Below are 27,619 nucleotides of genomic sequence, written 5' to 3' on the forward strand. Positions count from 1 at the left end.
TCAACAATTCTATCTATTCTGATTACATGAGACAGAAGTTGCGTTGTGCCCATACATTGTACCCCCTGCTATTGCTGATATGTTGAGTATCGTGCTCTGGATTTGAACTTTATCATTGCTTTATGGCAGCTCTCAAAAACATCCATCTCTCTTCTTTACCGCACAGTTTTTCACAGCTGGAAGAACCTCTTCTGTGTCTCTTTCATCCCCCAGTCCCATAGTCAGAAAGCTGTATGCATGTTACATTGACAAGTCCCAACCAGCAATCATCTACTCTAACCAGATTCATTTTTCATGAGCTGAGGGAATTTTAAAGCCTATATGTCAAGAACGTAACACCAATGTTATGTTAAGGTAACCAGACACTTTAATTTTCACTAGAAGGAGAATCATTTTCTATCATTGATTCCTGACCCCGTTGAGGCCGATGTGGGGCTGAGGTATAGCCTGCTGCCCAGAGCGCCGTCTGAAAAGCTTCAAAAGATAAAATATCCTATAAAAGGGGGGAGTCTGTAAGTGTGCTGATCACAGGACTACACTGGCCTGGTAGAGATCTGTATTTGAGTGTCGGGGGTTGTATTTAAAGGATGGGTTCATTTTTCAATGGATGGTTTAAAAAAAAACTTTAGGGGCCTATCTGCTGTATACAAAAATTAAGTAGAAAAAGTTACCTCTTAAAGGGGTATTCCAATATCAACTAACACATCAAGTTATATATTTTTGCTTTTCCTGATATGCTGCTCTTTACCTTCCATTGTTGACAGCTTGTTGTCTAGGTTACAGACCACCACTCTGCTTTAAAAGCAGTGGTCAGTCGGAAAGATATAAAGCTATAGTGTGGATGTGTAGAGATATAGTGGGGGATTTGCGAAGACCGGCGTACAACTACGCCGGTCTTATATTAGGCCCCCCCCCCTTTCCCCCGGCAGGATACACTAAGAGGCGCTAATCTGCGCCCAAATCTACGCCTGGCATACAAAATCTACACCTGCTTCCAGGCGTAAATCATGATAGATAAGGCACGGGAGGAGGCCACGCCTACTCCCCACCTTATCACGCCCCCAAAAGCTCCACCAGCCCGCCCATCGGGCGAGCAGGCGTACGGGAGGCGTACACCGGGCAGAAGGAGCGAATCTTCCCCCCACTTCCTGGCGTACACCTCTGGCGTACGCTTTGTAAATCCTCCCCATAGTGTATAAATGCAATGTATAATATATATATAAATATTTATACTATAGCTATATATACACCAGCCAGTGGTGGTCGGAAACTTTGGTGAAAGGCAAACTTGCTAAACAAATGTTTTTGCAGAAATATTTACCTTGATGCATTCTACAAGTATAAGTATGTCAATACCCTGATAGTGGTTTCATTTTTATAACAAATTTTGGGATATGTAAGGTTTTTAGAACATCTGTGTATCAGGAATATAAAGCTACACACATTATATAGAATATATTGAACTCTACAAATATTATTCGACCATAAGAAATCAGGTGTTCAAAACTAGAGATTCACTTTAAGGCTATGTTTATAGTTTGTTTTTCGGCGTCCTTTTGAACCAACATCATTTTTATGCCAAAAGATGCCCAACTTTTGGCCTCAAAATAACAGCTGTCCAGAAGGATGGCGTAAAACAAACTTTGAGATACTTCTCAGAGAGATACTTCTCCAACAACCCCCATTAACGTCAATGGGTTCCCTGAGGGTGTAGTATTTTAGACAGAAACTTAAAGGAGTTATTCAGGCTTAGAAAAACATTACTGATTTCCTCCAGAAACTCTAGTCCTCAGTTTGGGTGTGGGTTTTGCACCTCAGTTCTATTGAAGTGAATAGAGCTGAATTTTAATACCACACACAACCTGGGGACAGGATAGCTGTAGCTGTGCTTTTTCTAATCCTGCATAATCCCTTAATGTGAAACATTATCAATATTTGAAGACCACCATGACACTGAATTAGCCGAAACCTTAACAAATCTGTATTGCACCAATTGCCAAGCCAAGTAATTCCCAAAACTGTGCACTTATTTGTCAGCAAATAGAAACACCCAGAGACATATACTAAGCTCTTTTCTTCAGTTCTAATACACCACAAGGTTCCATCACTGTTAATGGAATTCTAAAAAAAAATTCTTGCACTTAATTTCTCTGCAACCTGTTACTGGCAGAAGATAATGACAGAAAAGTCCATGGATTTGTGTCATCCTGGTTCTCTGGGTTGCTAAATGTGCACCGTGTGTGTCATTCAATAATGCAGCATGCATTTTAAATTACCAAGAGCAAAAGACTGTTCAATAATTCAGCAGCAACAATGTGGAGTGGGTGGCACTAATGGCAATTACAGATAGACGCATAGCCGCAGACAAGACTGGAAATAACGGATTATTATGTGGTGGAGACAAACCTCAGCAAAACCAATGTAGCATTTGCCTTAGAACATTTTTTTTCTTAAATTTTTGAGATGAGGAAAACCGAGAAAAACAAAACAGCGCCTCTCCTGTCTGGTTGTGTCTGGTATTACAGCTCAGCTTCACTCAGTATGGTCATGCTGTAGTACCAGAAACCACCTACACTACATAATAAGACTTAAAGCAAATGTAGCATCAGGTATATCGCTTTGGGATCTTTACCTTAATGGACCAGCGCTGGCATGGTGATGCCGGTGGTGCAATCCTTTTTTTTTTTTTTTTTGCATCACTTCCCTGTTTCTGCGCACGGCGCAGGTCTGTTCCCCCGCTCTGGCCTGGCACGGAGCACTGGAGGCAGGCCTGTTGGCCCCCATTGTGACGATCTCCCCTCTGTGACGTGGCTCCATTGGTTCTAATGGAGGCAGGTCACAGAGGGAGAGGAAGATCTTCACACTGGGGCGTCGTTCAAGGGAACAGTAAGGCACCACCAGCATCCTGCCGATCCATTATGGGAAAAATCCCAAAGCATGTATCTAATGCTACATTTGCTTTAAAGAAGCTTTTTTTTTTTTTCTTTAAATCTCACACAACCCCTTATTGGAGCAGACCCTATAAACTTCTATGGGGCAGTTTTGTAGGCAGGATCTGTGACCTGTGCTGAGGTTATTGTGTAGAGCATGATAACTGTGACTATTATTCTATGGTGAATGACCTGAACCTGTCTTATGTGGATGTGGCATCCTGGATGAGCTGCACTACCTGAGCACCTTCTGAGGGTTGTAGACACCACCTCATGTTACCTATATGGGTGAGAGCAATGAGAAAATCCAAAAGTGACCAAATAACAGACAAAAGGGATGAGACCAGAGAAATAGTCTGTGGTCCTCACCTGCAGAATTTCTCCTTTATAGGGGTTGTCCTGTTATTTGCTGATCATTTCTACCTGTTAATTGTTCCATTTGCACAAAAACAGGAGAAATGGATTCACCATCAGTGTTGCTTCATAAGGCTATGTTCACACAACATATATTTTTGTAAAAGTACGGCCGTTATCTAAATCAACAACAATGGCCGCACTTCTTGCGAAAAGATACTGTACGTTGCCTATTCTTCTATGGGATCCCGGCCGGAGCGCATACACATAGTATACGCTCCGGCCGGGATTCCTCGCGGCGCTGCAAAGAACTGATATGTCAGTTTTCTGAGGCCGCAGAAACCCATGTCAGTGCATGCTCCATAGTGTGCTGTGGGGAGTTTTGATGCGGGCGTGCACGGATGCGCCCGCATCAGAACTCTGCGGCCTGAAAGATCATCGGCCGGCCGGGATGATTTTTTCAGAGATCGGCCGTTCCGTGACCCAGCCAAGTCGCGGTCTCTTACTGTGTGTGCACATGGCCTAACTGGACATGGTGGTTTCATAAAGGTACGATTGACTTGGAGTTATATTGTGTTGTTTATGTGTTGTTTTTTAGCAGTGTCACCTTTCATTATTAATCCTTTCCATGATACAAAGAGTTTCCTTAAAAGTGTTCTCTACAGAACCCATCAAACCTTTGGGACCTTTGGGTCGCTTGTGAACCGTAGCTTTTACAATATCCTCTATTATGAAAGTGAGTCACATCACAATGAATAGACTACATGAAATAGAACTAAAACATATTACACCTGCAGTAATGAAGGTTAGTAGTCTACCTTTGTAAGTGGGTAAAGAATTACATACAGTGTTGCACAAGGCAGGCACCCTTCTCTATATACTGGGAGTCATAATGCGGCTATATGGTTGGCGTCCGTGCCCCACCTTATAGCTCCACGATACATGTCCATGCACATTCCTGGCAGTATTTGTTCTGGATCAGTCTCATTATTCATATGCATATTTTTCATATCCTCCTTAACCGCAATGTGAATCCATGTGACGGGGTTAAACCTGGAGAGACTTTTGTGACATTTAATGAGACCCGTGTCTTAATAGATCCGTTACCCGCCCTTCCCTCCTATCTGAAAGGTAGCTAGGCTTTGAAGCACTTATCTCTCGGCCGTACTTTCCCCCTGTCACTTAATGTTTATGGAGCTGCCTCTGACATTCACAGTGTGAATCATATCATGAAAAAGCAGGCAGGAGATTATTTTAGAGAAAGATGATTATTGTGCAGCCAACAGAATAGTATATCACGTTAGACGGCATCGGCACCACTGATTGGCTTTTATGGGTGAAATAAATCCGTTTTCCGAGCTATAGACCAGTATTATGTAGACCCATGATACCAGACTAACCCTTTAACTTCTTCCCATTAGTTCAAAGCAATTGAACTGTATCTCACATTACTGCTTGTCGTAAAGCTACTGTAACGTACAGCGTTACCGAGCGCGTCTTTTATATGGAGATGTTTTATATGACACATTTATTATATTATTCTTTCGTCTGAAACGTAACTTCACCTACAATCTATTATACACCAATTCCAGTGTTTAAAGGGGTTGTAAATTAGTTTCAAATGGGATTAAAGAGGTTAACACGTCTTCTAGATCAGGGGAATGGAGAAGAAGCTGTTTCTATAACTTCCATTGACTTCTGTGGAGAGAGCTATGGAGTCACTCCTTACTCAGTCTCCGCCTGGATGTTGCTGCCATAGACCAGAACTAGAGTCTAGGAAAAAAGGGGTCGTGGTAAAAAGGACGTGGTTTGGAAAGGGGCATGGACTGTATTCACCAGATGTACGCCAACTAAAAGTCTACAGTCATGCGAAACCATCTAAGTTCTAAAAGCAGTGCTAAGGGAAGTGCTCCTAACGGCCCCCAGTGCGTCTAACAGTCCGACCGGACCATAGACTAATGGCTAAGTGGTGGGAACGGTGCTGAGGATGAAGGTAAGAGACATACCTTCATCCTCTGCGTCTTCTGTGAAATAGGGACATATCAATAGGTTAGATTTGTCTAACCTGCTGATGGTTTCCCTTCAAAGGTCATTCCTGCTCCACTGGGAATTCTGGCAAGAAATGATATGCTAAACAGCTCTCATACTACTTAGGCAAGGTTGAAGGGAGACCATTTGCCTAAGTGGTGTGAGAGCTATTTTGTATATCTATTCTTCACAGAATTTCTTCACATGACTTTATGACAAACTCTTGTTATGGAGAACTACAGTAGTATCCCTTTGACTGCATGTCTTGAAGGAGTTTACTTCCTAATGACCTCTTCCAAGTTCAGCCAGTGAATGGTAAGTGGAGTAATGTACAACCAAGGAAGCGAGGCTTAGCAAACAATTTTTCCTACTGTACACGAGATCCATGCCCAGCTTGGTAAATCATACAGTTGTTCTAAATTGGGTGTGGGAAATAAACCCATCTAGCAGCTGAAATCCAATGTGCCCCATTCTTCCCTCCCAACATCTGTCATCACGGGAAAGTTGGAGCACCCATTATGGTAGTACCCATGTCCATCATTATAGCACAGCAACTTTACGTGCTTCCCAATTGTACCCTTCTCTGCCATCCTTTTTTGCCTTTACCTCAGTTGGCTGTACACGTATAAAGAATTTTCACCAGAGCCACTGATTTTGGTGGGACTATTTGATCATCTGTTATACATATTTTACGTTGTCCTGATTTGATTTTCAACATGCAAGATCCTTATGTTCTCATGAAAGACAGCAAGGCTTGTCCAGATGTGCCTTTCCCTTATAAAGAACACATGCACATTTGGCTGGAGTTGAGTGTGAGTTTGGAGTTGAGTGTGCATAATATATATATATATATATATATATATATATATATATATTTTTTTTTTTGTTTTTTTTTTTACATATGATTATACATCCCATGTCTCTCTATCTCTAACAAGGTTAGTAACTGGTTACTTATGCACACTCCGATGGATGGTAACAATTACCGCCAATTGACAGTCATGTCTAGCTAACATAGTCTATTACACATGCAACTAGTGGTCATTTCTGATCATTTGAACACTTCTAAAAGTGCTCTAGTAAACTGAATACTATTTCTATTATCTGTACCTCAAGTCTCTGAAGAATTGTAGCTCCTGAGGCTTCTATTTCTAATTTGTTCACTAGAAGAGTCTGACACTAAAGTTTGATATTTCCATTTTCCAGTTTTTATTAATAGTCCTTATCATAAGGGTGGCTGGTAGGTCATCCCTCTAGGTGTAGTTACTGTTCAGACAAGGTTCACCTACATTACTAACACTACTTGAAATAAGATTTTTTTTTTTAAATGTATCGTCAGAGCTGGCAAATTTACATCCTAAATCTGTCGTCTGGGTGGGACGCTAATATACAAAGCTCCAACTGCTTAAAGGGTTGTCTGTTTTGAACAATTATTACCCATTTAAATAGTCCCCTGATGCCATGTGAAATATGGTGACTTGAATTCTTGCTTGGTTTAGTAAATCCCTGGTCATGTTCTAATTCTACTTATAGGATAAACACTAACTAAGGGAAAGCTACCTCAAAAGGTAGAGTAAGCTGCTTTACATATGCCACTTCCCAGAATTCCAAGTGAAGCATGAATGACCCATACATTTCCACACTGTCTTTATGGCATTCTCCTTCTCCGCAAGAATTGGTCCCACGTTAAAAAAAAACATGTCAAGGATAGTTCTTGTGAATTTAGCTGTGGGTTTTGATGTGGATTCACTACGAAGGTTAAAGTTTACTTACTGGACCCAGAATATTCCTTTTAAGAATAAGATATCATTGTACAGTGCTCTGGTAATGATACTCTGTTGGTTGTCTTCAACGTAACTTTGGTTAATAGACTTCACCAAAGCCTTACGTAATACCAAATGGACTTTGCTGCCAGGTTGCGTCTGCAGATTGCATCCACTGAATACTGGAATGAGTCAAAAGGCTGCAAATAAACCCAGGGAACCTGGGAGGGATCGGTCAACTAGAAAAACTCAGTAACCAATAATGCTTTTGATCAAAAAGGTAATCTACAGGTCATAGATTAAGGGCCTGGAGAGCACATGAAGCTAGAATCATTAGGCAAGGGGGTTATCAAGTTCAAGTCTAATAACTAGAACCAGAAGAGTTTTATAGACAGAATCAGCAGATTTAGGGGTAAACAGGTACACAGTCAAATGAGTCAGAAGCCAATAAAGCAAATTCACAAGATGAATGCAGTATACAGAGCTTGTAGACTAAGGGCCATATTACATGGCCCAATTACCGTGCAGCCCTTGCTGTATATAGTAAAATAATACTGTGTTGGTTATCTCTCCATGCTCCCCAGTGTCTTCCTGGCTACTCCCTGCTGGTACAACTTCAGAGCCGATGTCTGAAGTGACAGGCTGCTCTGCAAATGACTGGCCGTGGCGGTCCTGTCCCAGCCAGTGATTGGCTGAGCAGCCCATCACTTCAGAGACCAACTCTGCACTTGTATTGGCAGCTGCGGGGAGTGCGAATAACCCAGGAAGACACCAGAGAGCATGAAGAGGTAACTAACAATATTTATTATTTTCTTTACAGATTCATCAGCCATTGGCTGCACATCGCTATGTGAAATAGTGATGCGCCACTGGCGGATGATGATTTTTAGGTCCGGACCAAAAGACACGATCAGCCTATGATCATTGTACTCAGTTGATCATTGTCTTTCTTACACGGAACAATGATCTGCCGAATCGTCCTGATTCTACAGATTATCGCTCCATGTAATAGGGCCCTAAGTCAAGCACTAGACTGGATTCCAAGCCAGAGCCCATATTACTATACGTTCTCTGATTCACTGCTAGACCCCCTCGCTGTTAGTCTGGTGGCCATGGCAGGCTGATTCCTAGTGCTGCGCTTACTAGGAGCTAAGTTCAAGGAATCTTTTAGCACTGCTAATGCATTCATAAATGAATACAGTTTGAAGGATAATTTTAGTGTGATGCATTCATTGCCGATCTGACAAGAACACTTGTTATTCTTTACACTGTTTCTATTCCTAGCTTCTTCTATTACATTAAAGCTTCACTTTTTGAAAATGTGCAAAATAGTTTATAACTATTCATTTTCGGTATAAGACTATGTTCACACAATGTATGTTTTACATAAATCACAACCGTTGTTGCAATTTGCAACAACAGGGGTGATTTATGCAAAAGATATAGTGCATTTGAATTAATGGAATCCCGACTGGAGCGTATACTATGTGTATAGCCGGGATTCCATCCAGCCGCATGAAAAACTGACATGTCAGTTTTTGCGGCCGCTATTCATTGAATAGCAGCTGCACAGACATGTCAGTTCACACAATGGAGCTCCATTGTGTGCAGCGGTTAATCGGGATGCGGGGGCACACGGGTGCGCCTGAATCCGAATTCAGCAGAAATGAAGATAATCCAGATGGTACTGCAGTACCGGCCAGGATGATCTTCAGTGACCTGGCAGGGTCACAGAACAGCCGGTGTTATTCGTAGTGTGAACCTGGCCTAAGTCAGAAAGTGAGCAGTAAGACTTATCCCATCCTTTTTTTAAAAAAAAAATAAAAGAAGGTGGTGATTTTAAAGTAATTGACTGAACAGCGCCATTCTTGTCTATAGGCTTTCTTGGATATTAGACCTCTTCTCCATGTGATTGGGGCTAAACTGCAACACAACCTGTGAACATACTTTTTAATGCCGAGCCTGTTACTGTGATCAATCACTATAGTTATTGCTTGATATACATAAAAGGAGCTGGTATTTATTCATCCGTGTCACAGATGATAGAGCTGTGCCGTAATAAGATGAATTTAATTATAAAATACAAATGATCTCATTAACAATCCGTGCAGTGAATACGGATTATCTATAATACTAACCTGAAACTATTCACAGGCTGAGTGTTCCCTGTCCATGGTGCTGAACAGTCTAGTAGAGTTCTTGTAATTCCATATTGAGAGGCACTGACTGTAGCCGCAGAGGAGAGGATCCCAGTGACTTGGAGTGCCGCCATCTGCTCTTATCTTGTAAGTGTGACAAAAGGGGAAGGAAGCATCAAGCTATGGAATGGTAGGATTTCACAATCTAACACATATATTGGGCTTGGATCTATTGGAGGAATATAAGTGACTGCTATGGGAAAACATGAAGAAGGTTCAGGGACAAACTATACGTATGCAGTGTGTTGTTTGTTATATATGGTATACAGTGATAGTATAAGGAGCAGTAGCTCAATTGTAAATATAGATGAGAGAATCTCCTGGAATTTTGGGATGGTTCATAGACATCAACTCTCAAATTTATTTTAATTCAAACAATTTGTACAGGAGCAGGGACTCTTGTATTTTAACAGGCGCCCCTTCTCTTGTACACTGTGTTGAGGTGAGGCCCCTTCACCTTGTGAGACTTGCATAGTGCCTGGCCCAGCAGATGCAGTAAGTAGAAATTGGTTTACCACCTACCCCTAGGTACTGTAGACATTTACTTCCTGGCCCAATGAATGTGAACTAAACGGTGAGGATTACAGTGTATGCCTTGTCACTCTGTATAGAAGTCCCCGCTCCTGTATACAATTCACCTGAAACAAATTCCCCAAAAACTCAAGTTTAGATAAAATTGATTCACGTTGAACCGTTTCTCTCATCTCTAATTGTAAAGTTTTGTAAACCTCATTCATAAAAAATGCTTCATAGGATAAAAGACCCGAGGGTAGTGCTCTCCTGTTTATCCATTACAAATTTTTAAAGACCTGCAGTCTATATATACTGGAACATACCTAAGTGCAAACTACAGTCTGAAAGTGGATTGATGCCTGCATATCCAGGTACTAGACAACTGAACAAATCCCAGGAACCTCAGAACAGGGCATATTGGAGCAAGGTGTGGAGTTCATATCATTACTGAAGCCTAAATATGGTGAGCACTAAAGCAAAAAAAAAGGTACAGTTGACTTAAATGTCACGGAAACTGGAGAGAAAGGAACGGCTGCACATCACATCTATGGCTGATACTAATGCCGCTTGACCTATATTAAAAATCAATACCAGAGTGTCTGTATATGATTTGATCAAGCCATATTAGCCCCGTGTACCAACGTGCAGGTCCTCTGGTTCACACGGGTCCCTACGCTAACTCCACACCGTGTCGGTCAGTGACCACCACCCCCGCAAAGCGTGCACGTGCAGGGAAGGGGGGCCATGGAACGGCCCTGCAACCCCCATGTCACAGGACCAGACCCAAAAAGCCCCAACTTAAAGGTCAGTTCACACTGAGGAATCTGCGCCAACATTCAGAGCGGAATTCCCATTGCAGACTCTGCTCAGAATTCCGCCTGCCTCAGAGCCTCAATGTAAGGTATAGGGCACCTCTGTTCTCTGCGCCTCTCCGTCAAAGAATTGACTTGCCAATTCTTTAAGCGGAGAGCGGAGCCACTCTATATCTCACTCTATATCTCATATTGAAGTGCTGAGGCAGGCAGAGTCCACGACGGGGATTCCACTTGAAATATCGGAGACGATTCCTCAGTGTGAACTGACCCAAAGAGGCTATCCAAAAACAAAGTCATGTTCTTGCAAAAACAGTGCCAACCGTGCCCTCAGGTTGTGTGTGCTACTACAATTCAGCTCCATTGACTTCAATAGAACTGAGCTGAAAAACCCACATCCAAACTGAAATCAGGAGTGGTGCCGTTTCTGAAATAAAGCAGCCATTTTTTTTTATAAGTATAACCCATTTAAGTGGATAGTGGTAACCATTGGTTTAATAAGCAGACAGCAACCAAATATTGCCTGCCTGCCAATACCCCCTATTCCAATTCTATAACATTTTGTACCAGTGGCAGACCAAGCATCTGGAGGCATGTTGGTAAACTTGTTTTATAGATGCCTCTGAATTTCAGTGTTTTTATACTATTCCTGTTTGCAAGTAGTAACAATCTTTGAAGCTGTCAGACCTTCTTTTATCTTCATGATGCTGATTATAACTGACCTCCTGGTAAGACGACACTGATGTTTTGCAGGGAACTCGAGTTCTTAAGCTGGATTCTTCTCTTTCAGGGATGATGGTAATGATAATTTCCATGTTATACATAGGAGACTTAATTTTATTCTACAAGGATTCTGGACACTTTCTTTCCGTGGCCTTAAAGGAACCTATCGAGTTATTATGTCTCCTTTCTTTTCCGTTTACACATCGTTCGAGACTTACAATATCTTTATTTTCTCGTTTACTTTCAAGTGTCCTCTGTGGCTATGTGTTAATAATCAGACCTGAGCATCTAGATTAGAATCACAAGTTTTCTAGGAGATACAAGATCGGTAAGGTTACTTAACATTTCTCCACGCGCCTCCTGCAGACACTGATATCGACCTTTAGGAATTAAGAAAGATTACTGAGAACATTGCCTGCTCTATCCACAGCTCTCTTTCCTGACGTTTAATATGCTGTTGAGTATTATGAAACCATAAACAGTATTTTACTATAATTTTTGTAGATGGTTTTAATCAATATAATAGACTGTGAGTTGTTTCTACGACTGAAAATATTAGTCATTCAAAATTAGGAGACATTCGTCCACACATCACTGCAAATCAATAAAGTGATAACTTCTTGTCAGTAATACAGTCTCTTATTCCGGAGCTAAGCTCCCTGCAGCTGATATGGTAGCGCCTGGTGACCTGGCCATGTAATACAGTGGTGCTCAAAAGTTTACGTACCCCAGCAGAATTTTTTGCTTTCTTCTCCTTTTTTCAGAGAATATAAATGATAACACAAAAACTTTTTTCCCACTCATGGTTAGTGGTTGGGTGAAGCCATTTTGTGTCAAATTACTGAGTTTTATCTTTTTAAATCTGAATGACAACCAAATAAATCTAAATGACTTTGATCAAAAGTTTACATATCCCAGTTCTTAATACCATGTATTGCCCCCTCTAAAATCAATGACAGCTTGAAGTCTTTTGTGGTAGTTGTGGAGGAAGTTCTTTATTTTTTCTCAAATGGTAAAGCTGCCTATTCTTTTTGGCAAAAAGCCTCCAGTGACAATGATCCAAAACACAAGGCTTAGTCAAGCTGTCATTGTCTACAGCAGAACAAAGTGAAGGTTCTGGAGTGGCCATCTCAGTCTCCTAAACCTCAATATCATTGAGCCACTCTGGGGAAATCGCAAGCACCCAGTTCATGCAAGACAGCCCAGAAATTTACAGGAACTGAAGGCTTTTTGCCAAGAAGAATGGGCAGCTTTACCATCTGAGAAAATAAAGAGCCTCATCCACAACTACCACAAAAGACTTCAAACTGTCATTGATGTTAGAGGGGGCAATACACGATATTAAGAACTGGTGTATGTAAACTTTTGGTCAGGGTCATTTGAATGTTTTTTGTTGTCATTATGATTAAAAAAAGAGAAAACACAGTAGTCTGACAATAAATGGCTTCACCCAACCACTAACCATGAGTGGAAGAAAAGCTTTTGCGTTTCATCATTCATATTCTCTGAAAAAGGGACAAGAAAGCAAAAATTCTGCCAGGGTATGTAAACTTTTGAGCTCAACTCATAGAGGGTAAAGCAAAGGACGGACAACCACTGTCTATACGCACTGATAGGTCATATAGAAAGGTAGCATCAGAATCTGATTCTTCGGACTCCCCATTTTATTCTGAGCATGCACCCAAAATCTGTACAGATAATGTGTATGTCCACTTTTAATGGGCTATATATAGTATAGGCCATCAATGTCTGATGAGTGGGGTCAAGACACCCAGCACCCCTGCCAATCAGCAGTTTGGTAGAACCATGGCTCTGGCACATACACAATGGATGTCCATTGGCAATTGGCTCCTTACATTGTGCAGAAGTGGTGTTGGGTGACTGTAGCACACCTGCTATTAAAGTGAATAGGAGCTGCGCTGCAGTAACTCTGTGCAATCACTAGGCAGGGAACAGACCAAGGCCTTCCTGAGCTGTGTCTAGTAGCTGATAAGCACAGAGAAGTAAAGTGTTGGCACCACGCCAATCAGACATTGGCAGCCTGTCCTGCTAAGTGCCTGGAAAATCTCATTAATTACAATAAAATGATTGTTATAGTTGCACACACAGGACTTATACTCAATTGAATCTAATAGGCTATTGGTAAATTAACCTAAGAAGTGGACCCTTAGTTGCACATAAATGACTCCAGAGTAAGCCATAAATGGTTTCTCTTCTGCCGTACCTTTGGGATCTATGAGTACATTATTGTACAATAGAGTAATCCAAGGGAATGGGCAAACAATGCTATACTGCATTGAGTCATCCATAGGATAAGCTTCCTTTTGCAGCGATCCCCTGCTCATTGTGTTATAGCAGGGGACCCCTATGATGTCTATTTACTCCAATGGGCAAGGGTTATCCAGATGGTAGCTAACAGTCATATCTGGAGTCAGTTCCACACAGAGTTCTTTCCAGCTGGACCTTTGGGTCCACCATCGTGTCCAAGCCTAGACCCAACAGAGGATACTCTAATTCTCTAGTGTGCCGGTCCAACTGTGTGGAATGATGTATCCTTGCATGGACCATAAGTTTAACATTACATAACAACCTTAGCAGCCACAGAGAGTATTGAGCTGGCACAAAATGCTAAACTCACAGTATGATAATGCCAGCCAAGGTCTATGACTGTGTAAACAGACATGAAACCTAAATTAGAAAGAACTGTGGTAGATGAAGCTGAGGTTAATACTCATTTGTACAGCATGATGTAGTCGTTCTCTGAATGGAAAATTATCTTAGAAAATGAACTTTTGGAATACATGCCGTCCTATGTAATAATTTAATTAACGTCCTCGGAGTCTGACATTGTCTCTTTGATGATGTGACCTTTACAAAACCAGTTTGTCGTTCCATCAATGACATGAAACAGTTTATTCATTTGACTCTAATTGCCTTATGTGACTAAGCCAAAAAGCTGTGGGCTTAAAAAGTGCATCCGGGTGTGTAAATGTTAGCTTAGCACCAAGAGCCACTCTGCAATAAATGACCTTTTTAAAAAGTTTAAACTTTTAGGTTTTTAAAAGTCACTTTAAATAGAGACCCCCCCCCCCCCAAGAAAATGCATTTAACCAGGCGGCTTGCAGAGATGCCATAGGGAAATTGAACTTTATTCAGTTGGCCACATGAAGTTTCAGTGTCAGCCATCGGCTAGGTTCACACACTGTCTTTTCTTGGCTGTTTGACATCCGTCTTTTTGGAAGTCTGTTATTTTGAGGTCAAATAAAGTCCATTATTTTGGAAACACGGACGACATTGCAAAATAATGGACATTATTTGGGCTGACGTTAAACAGCCAAAAAAAGACACTGGTGTAGATTTACTAAGGAGTCTAATTTGTCTGACTATTCTAATGAGGATTGGTGTGTATTTTGTTCCATAATCTTGTAACTGATTAATTAAAATGTAGCAAAATGTATCTAAGTAAAAAGTCGCACAAAAAGTCGCAATATTGCACATATTCACCTAGCACTGATCAGACGTAGGCCGGCACTTGTTTGTGCGACTTTTTAAAAAGTCGCAAATGATAAATTGGATGCTAATCTTGGATTATGCAAACTTTTGGGTGAATACTCAAAACAGGCAGATTAAAAAAGTGGCATCTGAAAATTATTTGCCGAATACTGGTTCATAAATAGAACTTAATAGAAATAGACCAAAATGGGTAAAAAATACAATTATTCACCAAAAAATAGGCGCAAAGTCCTTGATAAATTTGCCCCTATGTTTCAACCTAGCCATTGAGTAATTCTGGCAACACACATGAAAATCCAAGAGTGACCCAGTTAAAGAGGTGGACTATGCAGGTGGCCATTTTGTAATATAGACGAGTATAGCTACTTGAGCAGCAGCATAAAGGATGGATAGAAGTATTATGTATCTGCTCTTCTACACAAATAGTAGACCAATCACAGTGCATGTTGTCCTACAAGTAGGAACAACGTTTCAAGGCACAAATATGGCTTTTAGATGGATATTGGTACGCACAGGTGGCTAAATCCCACCTGTCTGTGACAGGAGAAGATGACAGCTGGCGGGGTCCATGATGCAGAGCAGTGCAGACACTGCAGCACATATTCACTATGCCAACTTTCTACAGGTTCTGCCTATTTACATAGAGTATTTTAGGAGTAAGTGATGAATGCAAATTAAGTACTGGAGCAGGGACATCTGTCAAAGACAAGAGTACCTGCTCCTGTTCACTGAATGGTGGGGCATATCCTGTATGCCTTGCCACTCAGTTTTTTTTGCTGGTCTGTCTGGGAATAAGCTGTAATGCTTTATGGTTTGCAAATGATCGGCAAAGTATACAGTGAATGCTTTGCTACTTGATGAATGTAAAGGAGCAAGGACCTCAGCTTCCTTGCTCTTTCCATTCATACTTTCCATGGTATAAGCATAGGGTGCCACAGAAAGTATGTGGAGGAGCAGGGGCTTCTGTGAAATGGCGACAGTCCCTGATCCCATAAACTGTGTCGTAAATTATATGCATTATACACTGTATGCCTAGCCCAGTGGCCACCTAGAGGTAAAGAAATGGGTTTTCAGGTTGCTTTTAAAGGTCTTGATGGTGGATGAGATTGGGATGTTTCGGGGTAGTGAGTCCCATATTATTGAAGATGGTCTGTCCAATTCTTGGAGGTGGTTGTATACAGTTCGCACAAACAGAGGTCATATCTAAGCAGTGAGGCATACAATGTAAGCCACTCAGTGTACAGTAACAGGGGCTTCTACTATATTTTTTGACAAGAGTCCCTGCTGCTGTATGAATCTGAATCAGCCATCAAATCCAAATCAAATTTAATAGCCTGTTTAAGGGAATCCAGATAAAAAGAAATTCAGAAAGGTTTACTCATCCGCAGATAGTGATACCCCTAGTGGACTAACAGACTTGGCGGGGGGGGGGGGGGGGGGGATAACATGGAATATGTCTAGCAGTCTGCTGTGTAAAGAGGAGTTAATAATACTTTTACCAAATAGGCTGTGTCAGCCTCTGGGCCATATAGCTGCTATGGCCACCACGCATGCAGTTACAGCATTGCGTGTAAGTGTAATAGAGAGAATGGAACAAACGGTGGGGCCATGGCTGACAACAGATGCTGCATATATTTTTTTATATCAAAGAGACCCTCTCCATTAGAATATGATTTGCATAGTAGAATACTAAATGTAAAGAGAAATTAGTAATCTAGTCATTGGGTTTAAGTGAATGCATGTTTTCGAGCCCCATATCATTTGTTAATAAAACACTACCAAGCGTGAAGATGGGTTCATTTACATTATGCCCGATGATGCAGATATGTGACTGTATCCTGGTCTAAATTAATTGAGGGCAGTAGGTGAAGTGCTTTCCTCTGTGCCCTCTAGTCGTGCCCTGAGGGGAGTGTGGCAGGAAATAGCTTGAGCCATGGGGAAATTAGGTTGATAAAAAAACTGTCAAAATTTCATGTCACAAATCACCAGCTAAATGGGAGATCTCATTCCTATGTTAATGATTATTTGGGACTGGACTGTAGAGGATATAAAGTCTAGCATTTTTTTTTTTTTTTTACAAATTTCATAGTTTCAGTGAAGAATACTGACTGTGCAAAGACTTGGGTACTATGAATCTGTGGATTAACATGGATATGTAGGCCCTCGACACCCTTGTGTTTGACCCGGACTTATGAACCTGTTTCATTGTGTTTTTGTCTGTCTTCGTTCAGTGTTCACTTATACAATACAAGTTAGGGACTGTCGATCAGTTGTTCACTGCCACTAAGGACAGTTGAGGCAAATAGGCAGGGACGGCGGGTTGGGTGCCAGTGTCAGGGCTGCACCTGTCTTTTGTCTTCCAGTTCCCTACTCTGACAGTACCATTGTGTTGTCGTGGTCAATACGTGTGTGGTCCCTGGGTCAAACTAGCTCCTGGTGTCCATTTCATAAAAACTATCTTTTATTTCAGAGGAACATTGTCTTTATTCTCGCTGCAGTGCAGGCCTAGGGCATGGATGCTTTAGGCCCCCGCCTGATACTGCTCCTTGAAATTAAAAGATCATTTTAATGAAATAGACAACACCTGTAGATTTTTTTTTGCCATTTCTGATATGAAAACAGCAGACTTTGTGCCATTCTGGCTATGAGGCTGGGTTTACATTTTGTTTTTTGTACGTTCTAATTCAGAGATACACAATGAAGCAGAAATATGGAGAACATAGGTAATACAGTACTGTGCCCGCCTACACTCAGTCAAAGAGTGGGAGCACTAGCAGGGTTTATACAGCCATCCTAATAAGCCATTAGAACTGCTGCATAGAACAAGGATTGCAGAGTCAGGTAGAGTTTTCTGTTACTGTACGTGCCCTGCTGGTGCAACAGGCGTGACCGCAACAGAATAGAGGCAACTTGAATAGGCCACTATAATCAAATGGAAGAACAGCGCAATGCATGATCATCTGCCACAGAGCGCCATGTTGCAATGTTCATTCTGTGAGCTCCTCCATGACTCAGGAGCTTCTACTCCCACATTTTAAGGTGCTTTGAATTTGATCTTCTGAATCTTCCCCATTTATCATCATGTTTTTTTTCAGGTCTACTTGTTAATATATCTATATAGAAGTCATTGATCTGTTTTTCTGCTAAAGAACTCCAAATCCCTTGATAAAGAACTTTAGATCCTCTAAATCCTCTGATAAAGACCTCCACATCCACAGGCCTAGGCTACATGATCTGTACTGCTGTGTACTTGTGCCAGGCTGAGCGCTGGAGGGCACCAGGTGAGGGCAGCTCCACTTTTTTTTTTTTATTAAAGGCAAGCTTGCAGCCAAGAATCATGGTAAAACTGATACCAGGCATGAGTGGTACAATGGGCGTACATTAAATTGTTACCTTTGTGTTATCTGTCTATTTCTTCATTTAAAAAAAAACACAAAAAATTTTTTTTAATTCTTTCACCATACACAGAGTGTCTGTTACACTGCTGGTGCCCATAATAATTTTTTTTAATAATAATACTGTGTTTATTTCAATGGTGCCAACTAGAGATGAGCGAACCTCGAGCATGCTCCAGTCGATCTGAACCCGATCATTCGGCATTTGATTAGCGGTGGCTGCTGAAGTTGGATAAAGCCCTAAGGCTATGTGGAAATCATGGATATAGTCATTGGCTGTATCCATGTTTTCCAGACAACCTTAGAGCTTTATCCAAGTTCAGCAGCCCCAGCTAATCAAATACCGAACGTTCGGTTTAGAATCGACTTGAACCCGAACCCGGTTCGCTCATCTCTAGTGCCAACTGATTCCGCACTTTACATAGTTTGCCAACTTTACGTAGTTTGCCCCGGTCCCCATTAGAGCTCACAATTAGGTATGGTCCGAACCGAGTTCGTACGGGGTTCGTACGAACCCGAACCATCCGCAATGATTCCCGCTGTCTGCCCGCTCCGTGCAGCGGGTGAATCCAGCGGGAGGAACGCCTGGAAAACTGGGATACAGCCATAGCCATAGGCTGTATCCCAGTTTTCCAGGCGGTCCTCCCGCTGTATCCGCCCGCTGCACAGAGCGGGCAGACAGCGGGAATCCGATGCCGAGCGTTCGGGTTCAGCCGAACCCAAACCTCGGCGGGTTCAGACCATCCCTACTCACAATCTAAATCCACCTATCTGTATGTTTTAGGTTAAGTACCCAGAGGAAACCAACGCAAACACACAGAGAGCATACAAACTCAGTTTAATTTCTGGGCATGCTCAGCAACCTTTAAAGAGGTCATGTTACAAAGCTTGGAGGGGGGGGTTAAGTTGTGAGAAGCAGCTATTTTGTGCACCTCTCTTATTTATACACTGGTGTCACCTATCACTGTAATACTGTCTGTAATGATAAGAAGGGCACCACTGGGAAATTATCTGTACAGAACAGGAAGTTTTATTCCTAGTGGCGAGAATGAAAACAGCAGGATTTCAGGATCATTTTCTAATATGACATATTGATGACATATTCCCTTTAAGGCTGGGTTAATACTAAGTTTTTGAAATCCGTTTCTTTCATTCGTTTTTGCGAAAAAAAAAAAAAAAATGGAGATGGAGAAAAGGATGCATTTGTGTGCAACCATTTTTCCATTTACTTCCATTATAAAAAAAAAAAAACTGTTCAAAACGCATGTTTTTTTTAATGTACACAAAAATAATCTCAGCTATGTTTTTGTGTACGTTAAAAAAGAAAAGGATGCATTTTGATCCTTTGTTTTTTTTATGATGGAAGTCAATGGAAGAATGAATCAAAACGGATGCACACAAATGCATCTGTTTTTTGTTGTTGTTTTTTTTAAATGGATAAAAAAAAAAAAAACAGATTGCAAAGCCCAGTGAACCCAGCCAAATACCAGTATACAATCTTCTGTCTTAAAGGAACCTTGTTGATCTTAGGGCGGATTTTGCGCATTACAATACTACTAATGTTTATTACCAACATCCCTGTGCCAAAGGATTATAGGATCACATACCTGGCCAATCTAATCTATATAAATATTGAAGTTTTTCGATCATCAGGTGTCACTTTAATAGAAACGTGTTTTGATATGTATTTACAGGCAAACTCCACATTTCAATGAATAAAAGAGATGGGTCTGTATAAGTGACAGGCGTGCTTTAAAGTAGATTAGAAATCACTTTATTGTGTATTTTAATGGCTCCGCTTCTTTTATGTTTACCGTCATGTATTTTTCTGTTAGAACGTCTTAGCTGGTAAATGCAGCGTTTTATTTATTCAAGCACACATTGGAGATTTGACAGCTTTCTGAATAGGTTATCATCACACATCTGAAATTCTCAGATTCCTTTAGAGAGAGCACAATATACAGTAGTTACCTAACACTTAAGAGTTCATTAAACATCTAAAACTCCACATGAAAGCCTCATGGACATGGCAGCTCCATCCTACTGGTCTGCACTCCCTGTGCCGCCATATACTGCCCCATACAATGTCAGACACATGCCCCAGACACATGGTGGTGCAGTAGAAAACTATGTCCATAGGTGCTATATTATGTAAATAGAGAGAGCTGTAATAACTTTGTAAGGGAAGTTAATGGAAGACTATAGGTATACAACTTTAAGAATATGTTTATTGTGCTTATGCCATGTGTACGTGTTGTGTATGTGATGTTTATTGTATTGCACAATGTTATATTGTGACCCGCACTGTTTGTGCACCTTTCGGCACATAGTTTAGTGGTCCGGCAAACAACAGTATGCAGCAACACTGCCATACTCTATTAGAGCCGCTGACAAGTGGTAATTATGGTTCCCTGATTTTGAGCTCCTTTTGGCATTTTAGAGACCTGCACCACAGTATTGGTAGGAGGGAGTAGTGGCTACCCTTTGGTCTGGGAATTTTAGTAGTGAGAAACCAGTGGACTGGTGGGAATAAGATGGTTGAGCGTTGGCTCAAAAGAAGAGAGTTTTCTGCTTCCTGTATAAAAAAAAAGTGCTCACTGTTGATTTGCAAGTTAAAGGAGAATTTCAATCTCAGGGTTCGTTTGTTTTTTAAATGGAAGGGCACAGGGGGAAAACAACAAATGGCACTAACTTACCTCTCCTTGTGCCCACGATCCGCCATCTGACTGGCCCTGGGATTCCTGCTGGGCTCCGGGATCTCCTGTGCTAATGATTTCCTGACCCGACTGATTGACGGCCTGCTCAGCCAGTCAATAACTGGGGTGGGATGCCATCCCAGTCACTGATGAACTGAGCTGGTTGTTCATAAGCCAGGTCGGGTATTTCCCCTGAGTCAAGATGTCATCACAGCTCGGGGAAAAATACCTTCCGGTGGGAGTCCCGAGGTCGATCAGGCAGAGTATCGTGGGCACGGGAAGAGGTAAGAAATCAATCATGCTTATTTTCTCCCCTGCCCTTGCCGCCTGACAACAAATTGTTATGGCCAGACTTCTCCTTTAAGAGCTTTGTTAAAAAGGTTGCCCAGGATAGGTTATCAATAGTTGATCAGTGGGGTGCCAACACCTTGCTACCCTTCTTTCTAGCTGTTCGGTGCCCGCACTAGAATTGGCAATTGGCTCTATTCCCTATGTACTGCAGCCTTGGCTCCTGTTCACTTCAATAGAAGAGTTCTACACAAAGAACAGAGACAATTGTTGCCAGCTTCAGTTTTAACAATAAAGAAATGTTTTTGCCCTTTAGTCGATGATAGGTGGGGCTCCAAGGGACAGACACCCCCCCCCCCCCCACACACACACACACACACAGAAATATTCTATCAACGTGCCATTATTTTATAAAATGGGGGAAAACTCTGTAAACCATAAACTGATCAGATATTTTGGTGGGCCAAACAAGTATTTTCTTTTCGCAACCAGAACAGAGACACTCGTCTTAGAGTCGTTGCTTCCCATCAGTTTATAGTAGAGTCTGTTTGGCTGCGTCAGATGCCATGTGTATTTGCAATTGTTAGATCTCCTTGCACACGGATCCGTCTGGTCGGTAGCGTTTACAGCAATCTGCAAAAAAGTTCTTCTCTACGGGGAAAAAAAACTGCCTCTATAGCGCCAACTGTAGGTGGTTACCCTGTAAATCAATGCCCAACCCTCTGTGGAGCTCAGGACATGACAAACCAGGGCCAACCAATGATATCCAAATCCCAAATTCATTTCTCTGTGAATACATCATCTCATGTATTGTGCATATCCTAACATGAAGGATACTTGAAGCAGTCATTTCAAGCATATAAATAAAAAATTGCGGCAGATGGTTATTGATAACATTCATGAATATTTTAACAGGCAATTTCTCAGTACTTGCTTGTTATAATAAATGGAACGGCTTCCCAATCTCGTCTGCAGTGTCGGTTGGTGAAATGTATGATTTAATAATTATTGGACCCTTATCTTATCCTGACCGCACATTTTGCAATCTGTGTAACTGGTCTGATGAAACATTTCAGCACCTGAGATTTTACAGGAGAAAATGGAAAATGTGTTTGGGCTTTAAATCACATGACTGCTGCCTAGAAATAATGTTGTGAGGTCGATTTGTGAAGGTCGGAATGTCAAAAAGTTTTGAAGTGTGGCTTCACATATTTTTTGCTAAACCATAGAGCCCATCACCCTTTGGCTGTGAAGGAATGATGGAACTTGTAGTTTTACAACTGCTGGAAGGCCTGAGTTTGCACACCACAGATCTAGAACTTGAGTTTCTTCCAGTTTTGTTTGCATTGTTCAGCCCCTATTACACAGGGTGATTAGCGGGAACAAGTGAGCTGTCAGGTCAGCGCTTGTTCTCTGGTCACTACCGGCGCTATTACATGCACGTTCAAGCTACATGTCAATGGCAGCCTCCATGCATAATTCTTGGTGAGGCTACATCTCTATTCGACATGGTGAGCAGTACCATATTCTTTATGACCATAACCTTTTATCTTCCAAAATATCAACTATGATTCATAAAGAATACAGGACACCCCTTCTATGATATCCAAATGGTCGACTGAGCACAAGATATCCCGTCATACCTGACAATCATATCTGAATGAAGTTCACCCCAGTTCTCGAGTTTAACCAATAACCTAGTCTCCCCTTTATGTGTCCATTGCGTTTCCTATGTTATGAAAAAAAAAATTTCTATCCTCTCATTTAAGTTAAAGTGACTCCTAGTAAGAGACCAGCTCTTGGTATCTGTTTAATCTTTTATTCTTAAAGAACTTTGGGTTACACTAATTAATTAGACTTAACATGCGACGTGCTTACGTAATGGTGTGAAGAGGAATAATTTATACTTCCACATATATTATGTTTTATTAACACCCGCTGTTCTGCAGCCTTTATTCCTGCGCATCACTTTGCGGAATATCCAACACTGTACAAATTCTTGTTTTTATGTAACGTCTTGAGATACTTGTAGATAAAGTTAATGAGCACTGTGGAGGGTTTTATCCTTCTCGGAAACGTAAGATGCAGAGTTGTGTAGAACCTTAGAACGCTTAATGATTGCTGAAGTCTGTGTTAATGGGAACGGATCTTCCTATTAAGACAGCGATAAACATAGAAAATGCACAAAAAAATTGAAAAATCCCAGCTCTTCCTCCCTTCATCTCCTCCTTTCCTTTAATCCTTTTATGTCTCATGCTGCTATTAATACTTATTAGTTATAAGTTATTACCTCGGGAGATCAGTCATTTCCTCCTTCTCCTCTTCCTTCTTATTGGCCTGTGTTTGGTTGTAAGACGACTGGCTGCAGCAGGAGCCTCCACCCTCTGCCTAGTCTACAGTACAACAAAAACACTGATAAGCCTTGCCAGGGGTGTAGCTAGGATTCATAGGGCCCCATAGCAAAAAAACCTGCAAAGGGTCCCATGAACTCTGTAAGCCCATCCTCTTCTTACACATATGCATTTCCTGGGGACTACCTTGTACTACACCTGCACTTTCCATATTGAGGGGAAATTACTTTGTTCCACTGGTCCATAGCGGATATTGGGGTAACTGAACAGAAGAATCGGGCAATGGTCAACGCTTGAGCAGACAAGGTGCGATCACCATCTCACCGTTAGAGATGAGCGAACCTTGAGCATGCTCAAGTCGATCCGAACCCGAACTTTCGGCATTTGATTAGCGGTGGCTGCTGAACTTGGATAAAGCCCTAAGGCTATGTGGAAAACATGGATATAGTCATTGGCTGTTTCAATCTTTTCCAGACAACCTTAGAGCTTTATCCAAGTTCAGCAGCCCCAGCTAATCAAATGGCGAATGTTCGGGTTTGGATGGACTCCAACCCGAACCCGGTTCGCTCATCTCTACTCACTTTACAAGATGAGCGTCATTATCATAAACCACATTGACCTTTCTTACTATAGAAACTACATCCAACGTTTACCTAACAAAGTTGCTCTTTGGGTACAAACCCACTTGACGTATTTGCTGCGTGAATCAGTCTTAAAAATAAGCAGGCAAAACGCAGGTTGGCTTTATACAATTGTTCTGTGTTAAAATACGCAATTGCGTTTTTTTGAAGCGTGAAGCTACATGCGTTTTTCGCACAGGTTGTTAACAACTGATGCTTTGCTAACAACAAGCTTCACGCTTCAAAAAAACGCAATTGCGTATTTTAATGCAGAACAATCGTATAAAGCCAACCTGCGTTTTGCCTGCTTATTTTTAAGACTGATTCACGCAGCAAATACGTCAAGTGGGTTGGTACCCTAAAGCTATATTTTTATTACTGCAAAAAAGAAATCTGAGATGATCAGAGACTTAAAATAGCGTTGATTTTTTTTTCCCCTCATGTGTTTATCGCTGCCATTCTCGCCACTGCCTCCACAGCTGCCGCCATTTACAGAGATTTCCTTTCTTCTGTGAAATAAAGAATCATAATTCCAGCCATCGCTCCATAGAAATAATACTTTCATTTAGAATCTAACTAGCAGGAAAAAAAAAACATTTTGTTGGTTTTTCTTTTCGGCCGGGGTTTAATTGATTCTGAAGTTTTTTGCTCAGAATTTTGATCAGGCTAAATTGGCAGAAATTTTGAGACAAGTTAATGCCTGGAAGATAAGAAGCTTATCCCCTCGGTACTAAACTTTTCTGTACACTACAGCTGTAATTTTCCGAGATTCTCCTTCAGCTCTGTATGAACATAATGATATTACCGTGATCGCTTCTTGTATTTGCTCCTTTGCACATATTCATTTTGATGTCTTCATGAATTATTAATCTGCTTAAAATTTTGTTAAAGCTAATATATGTAGAGCTTTAATATTTTCTACTTCTATTTTCTAGATACATATATACCTCCAAAACAGACTTCTGGGAGGGACAGTATTACCCAAATGTACTCCTAAGTGGCGATTTCTTGAAAGGTCTTTTGCTTATAATCTGATTAGCGACTTGATTTAAAGCGACTCTGTACCCACAATCTGTCCCCCCCAAACCACTTGTACCTTTTGATAGCTTTTAGATTTTAATCCAAGATCTGTTCTGGGGTCCATTCGGCAGGGGATGCAGTTATTGTCATAAAAACAACTTTTAATCCTGCAGCGATCCAGGAACATTTACTGCTGTTTGAGCTTTGCACAGGTGTAGTAAAGGGGTACTCCAGCGGGGAGGCACTTTTTTGCTGAGGCCCGGCGGGTCCCACATCGCGGCGGGTCCCGCATCGCGGCGCTCCAGTGCCCTGTTCCCGGCCGCTTCCTGGTGTCTGACGCGGGCCCGTGACGTGAAGTCTCAGGTCTGCTCAGCCACTCAGTGACAGAGGTGGTGTCAGTTTCAAGTCCGCTCAGATCCCGCCTCTGTCACTGACTGGCTGACCTAAGACGTATCGCCTCGGGCTCGCGTCAGACACCAGGAAGCGGCCGGGAACCGGGCACTGGAGCACCGCAATGCCGGACCCGCCGCTGGTCCTAGCTAAAAAGTGCCCCCCCCGCTGGAGTACCCCTTTAACAATCCAGCCCATGTTCATTATACACAGGTGGGAAATAGGAAGCAATCTGCCTGGAGCATTCCTAATGATGAGGAGGGTGGGGAGGAAGGACAGAGAGGTTGTGCCAGCCTAATGCATATACAAATGTAAGCCCCGGCCGTTAGACACAGCTCTGGAGGATTAAAAGTTGTTTTTATGTCAATAACTGCATCCCCTGCCAAACGGACCCCAGGACAGATCTTTGATTAAAAGCAGCTATCAGAAGGTACAAGTGGTTTGCGGTGTCAGATTGTGGGTACAGAGTCGCTTTAAAGGGGTTTAACAGGATTAATAAAATAAAGAGGATTTCTTCAAAAAAGCAGCACCACATCTGTCCTCAGGTTGTGTGTGGTATTACAACTCAGCTCCATTCATTTCAGTGGAACTTAGCTGCAATGCCACAAATCAACTGAGCACACAAGCTGTTCCTGAAAGAAAGCAGCCATGTTTATGTAATCCTGGATAACCTTTTTAAATGCCCTGCCCATGGGGGTTGCAAATGTTTAAAAGGCATAATTCCAGATATTCTCCATAAACTCTTCTGTGTCTTCAGCTTCCATGCAAACCTATAGGGATTGGGTAAACACCCCTATTTTTACATAGTCATAGTTGAGCTCTTCTATACAACCTTCCATCACCGCCATGTAGATGTCTGTTTGTTTTTTTTTCTCCTTGGCATTACTCAGACCCCAAAATCAATGAGGGACATTTATTAAGTCTGGCGTTTTTATGTAGAGGCGCAATGCCTCTACTTAAACCCCTGTGCACACTGGTGAATGAAAGTTCAGACCCGGCGTAGGTTTTTTCTTTAGGGATGAGCGAACCGGCGAGGTTTGGGTTCGTATGAACATGAACTATCGGCTTCTGATTCCCGCTGTCTGCCCGCTCCATGGAGAGGGTGGATACAGCCTGAGGACCGCCCAGAAAACTGGGATACAGCCTATGGCTATGGCTGTATCCCAGTTTTCCAGGCGGTCCTCAGGCTGTACCCACCCTCTCCATGGAGCGGGCAGACAGCGGGAATCATTGCCGAGACTTCAGGTTCATACGAACCCAAACCTCGGCCGGTTCGCTCATGCCTAGTTTCCTTATAAATTTTCAGTGAGAAAAATTATAAATTCAGTGGACCCAGAGTCAGCACCCCCCTTCCGCCCCCCCTCCCTGCCCCTCTAGTGCAACTGGCCTAGAGGGACCACAAACATTTATTCGTAAAACAGGCGTTTGCGAATAAATTTATTTGCATCTTGCCCTTTTACGCCAATAAATACCTCTTTTTACCCTGATAAATTCCCCCAATGTGTTGTAAGCGAGAAAAACTAGGCAAGTGTAAGAGCCTGAGGGACTTAAAGAAGGGCCAAGCTAAGATGGCTGGATGACTGGGCCTGAGCATCTCCAGAATGACATTGTGGGGTGTTCCTGTACTGCGGTGGTTAGGACCTGGTATGAAGTGTATAATTGGTTTTGTTGGGATTTTTTTTTAGCAGTTTGGGGGGGGGGGGGGGGGCGCTTTTAACTATTTTTATGTCTGTAGTGTGTCTGTAACTTGCCATTGCGGTGAGCTGTTGCATTGTTCTGTGTTTTGGTGTGTTTGCAGTTTCAGCCATAGCAACTTGCTCCTGCCTAGTGTGAATGGTGTTCTAGGAGAGCTGACCAAATTTGTCTTTTTTTCTGTGTTCCAGATAAAGTGTATAGTACATATAGACAGGTGGAGAAAGGATCAGCTCACCACTCATTAGTTTGTATTTAGGCCCTGAGCTCCTGGGGGGCCATGGCCACCCCAAAAAAATATACTTTTAGTGGTGTATTGTCCCTGCATACAGT

At 41.9% G+C, this 27,619-nt stretch overlaps 1 long non-coding RNA gene across 1 annotated transcript in view; it reads right to left on the reverse strand.

The window, feature by feature from the left end:
* Positions 1–9,244: 9,244 nt before the first annotated feature.
* Positions 9,245–27,619, reverse strand: part of LOC138792445 (uncharacterized) — a 29,485-nt gene continuing 11,110 nt past the window's right edge. The window contains exon 3 of the long non-coding RNA XR_011363142.1: positions 9,245–9,357. This is a non-coding gene — a long non-coding RNA (uncharacterized lncRNA). The remainder of the gene's footprint in view (positions 9,358–27,619) is intronic.

Source organism: Dendropsophus ebraccatus, chromosome 5 (assembly GCF_027789765.1).
Source record: "Dendropsophus ebraccatus isolate aDenEbr1 chromosome 5, aDenEbr1.pat, whole genome shotgun sequence".
NCBI lineage: Eukaryota > Metazoa > Chordata > Amphibia > Anura > Hylidae > Dendropsophus > Dendropsophus ebraccatus.